Genomic DNA, 3,153 nt, shown 5'->3' with positions numbered 1-3,153 from the left:
TTTTCGAACCCTAAAGCACTTGCATTTAATGCTTTTAATGTTGCGAAGGCCGTGGATTAATGATCAAGTGGAATTGTTGTTGGATATTTTACGTGACCTAATTTTGAATTGGAATTTTGACTGGATCAACTTTGTTGAATTTGTGACGTGGCTGCTTGAATAATTGATGTGGGGTGAAATTAAATGTTTGTGAATAATTAATAATTTATTATTAGAGCTAGAAATTGTGAAGTAAATCACAATGCAAATTTAAATAATTCCTGTCCGTGGGGAATATTTATTGGACTCGATTTCGTATTATATCCGATAAATTAAATAAATAATATAAAAATCCAGTCCGTGATAAATAAATTGTGGGTTGCATAATTCAATTAAAATACAAAGTACCGTGAATTAAGCCAATCTAATTAAATATTCCCCCTGTCGATTTGGTCATCAATCGACATTAATCCAATTGTAAATAAAGATTTAGTAGAGATCTTCCTCCTCCGTGATGAGGTATTCCTCCTCCGTGAGCTGCAAATAAAATTCCAAAGAATTAAAACTAGTCAATCCTAATTAATTACCCAGATTCCACTCCCTTCCCCACGTTTAAAAAAAAATCGTATCCCATCCTCCGTGAATCTCTCCCAAATCTAAACCATCAATCAGCCTCCTTCTCCCCATAATACGCCTTTCACAAATCAAATTTCACTCCACCCATTCTTGCTTCTCTGCAAATCTGCAAGAACTCTCAAGAACAAGACCATTCTTCTCAACTTCTACTCAATCGAACTCAAGAAACCGAGAACCAAACGAGAGAGAGAGAGAGTTATCGTTGTTCCTTCGAAATCTGTCCAAGGTATACTCCCAATTCCAATTGTTATTTTAGTATTTCATACTGGAGCATACCATACAGTTTAGAACTCAAGATATCTGCTAGAACGTATCACTCAGCAATCGAACCAAATTAAAAGAAAACCAACACGAACTTTAATAATCGAATACCCGATGTGATTAACCGGAAATGCGAAAGAACATAATTTTGAGAGAGAACTTATCTTTCGGTGAAAATCGGGTTGGTTTCGGGGCTGTTCGGAGGTGAATCGGGACTGTCCCGTTTGAAGATGGGGGCTGCGACCCTGTTTCGGGACTGCACGACCACCGACGGAGCAGCAGCTCTCGGCGGCGACAGCAGCAACAGCACCAGCGGCTGCGTGGTGGTCGTGACAGCAGCGGCGACGGACAACAGCCTCTTCCCGACGAGCAGTAGGAGCAGCGGCGTCCGGCATCGCGAGCCTGACCCGACGGCGACAGCAGCGTCCTCCCGGAGAGACAGCAGTAGCTCTTCCGGCGGATTGGCAGCAGCGGCTTGCAGCGTGGAGCAGATTGGGGAAGGCGACAGAATTGAGGGCATTCTCCAATTTGAGATTTTTGTTTCAATTGGGGAAAATAGAAATGGGAGAAGGGAGTGCTGATACCGATGGTGAATGGGGAGTAGTTTTGGGCTACTTTTGGTTTGGGCTTTAATTCTTATTTTGAGAAGTGGGGGTGTATAATTAATTTTGGGTCTTTTGTTTCTTTTATGAGTTGGGTCTCATTAATCGGAATTTGATGGATTATTAAAGTATGAGTTTCATTTAAATTTCTTTAAGCTCTAGAAGTTTTAAGGTGGTTGAAATAATTAGTTGGGTCTGGAAAATAAAATAAAATTTTGGGCAACGTGTTTTTTTTTAGTCTTGGGCAGAAGATCAACTCATTTAAATTTCATGGGCTGAGTATATTGACTCTTTTATTCCACTGTGTGGTGTTTTAATCTTTGGGGCTGATAATTTAATTCCTTGTGGGAAATTATATAATTAAATTTTGGAATAATTTTTGAAGTATGAATAATTTATCCCAAGTTCGGAATATGTAATTTTCTTAACAATAGGGAAATGGTTGCGATAATTCAATTATGCACTTGAATAAATTCTGGGAACTAATTCGACATCGTGGTGGAAAAATACGAGGAGTCAACGGAGGAATTATGGACGTAAGCGGACGACCGACGCCTTGGCCGTCGAATAATAACAAAACCGAGAAAAACGAGATAAACAACTTGAATTAGGAAGCATGCTTTTTTATTTAATTATTTGAAAAGTGTGTTGATTTATGTATTATCTAAATGTTAAAGGTGAATCATCGCAAGTGAAACGTGATGTCAAGGGGAGGAACGTACTTGAAAATTAAGCAGTCGAGGTGGGCTTTCTTTTAAATAAGGACAACGTCCTAAATATTTTATCGATGGAAATGAAACTGTATTTATCATGCCGTGATTTGTGTTTTAACGTGCCTATCTGATATGGCTATGCGCCATTGTTATATAAATCGAATTCGGGTCCTCGTAGGGCCGCAAACCCTGCTTGGACTTGTGTACACCTATGGTAGATCGTGTGCTAGCGTACGCGCTGGCCGGTCTAGTGGCTTGGTTTGTGGCCACATTCCAAGTCATGTATTGGCAGATATGGTAAACGTCTATGGGAAAATGACTGATCAGTCGACTTTTACAATGGGAAATGATTTTGAGTGCCTCGGGCCTTTCTAAAGCTAAACCCCGATGGTTACTTATGTATGGCATGATAAATGATATTTTTATTGAAAATGTTTTCGGCAAGAGCCCACTGAGTATATGTTATAGTACTCAGCCCTGCATGTGTTTTCCCTATGTGCAGGTTGAGCGGCGACGAGCAATTGGTGGTGTTGAGCAATTTAAAATTGAAGTATTGTTTGGTTAGTTGTGAACTACGAGTGTCGTTGTGCCTCCACACATGACGTCACTCTTTCTCTTGAACGCTTCCGCTGAGACATTGTTTTTACTCATCATTCATTTAGCATGAACCTAATTATTTGGATAATGTCAAGCTCTTGGCCCTTTTTGTTAAATATTAATTATTGGTCAAACTCTTTATTGAAACCCTAGTTCTCTTCGTCCGTTTATTAAATCCTTTTAATCACGATCGCCCGTATTTATTAACCCTAAAGGGCGGTTGTGACATTATTACTAGCCTCCCACAATCAAGGGGATATACGACGATTTTGGTAGCGTTGGACCTCTTAACCAAGTACGCTCACTTTGCTCCATTGCCAAGAAGTTACAATGCCTTAAAGGTAGCAACGGGTTTCATTGATACT

General features: G+C 39.8%; 1 long non-coding RNA gene across 1 annotated transcript; it reads left to right on the top strand.

Annotated features, from left to right (window-relative positions):
* Positions 1-311: 311 nt before the first annotated feature.
* Positions 312-2,750, top strand: LOC121760818. Its single transcript, XR_006041882.1, has 3 exons — positions 312-841; positions 2,156-2,220; positions 2,694-2,750. It is a non-coding gene; the product is annotated as an uncharacterized LOC121760818 (long non-coding RNA).
* The last annotated feature ends 403 nt before the right edge of the window (positions 2,751-3,153 follow it).

The sequence above is a fragment of the Salvia splendens genome, chromosome 2, assembly GCF_004379255.2.
Source record: "Salvia splendens isolate huo1 chromosome 2, SspV2, whole genome shotgun sequence".
Classification (NCBI taxonomy): domain Eukaryota; kingdom Viridiplantae; phylum Streptophyta; class Magnoliopsida; order Lamiales; family Lamiaceae; genus Salvia; species Salvia splendens.
The sequence above is the reverse complement of the archived record's forward strand: the minus strand, read 5'-3'. Positions and strand labels throughout refer to the sequence as shown.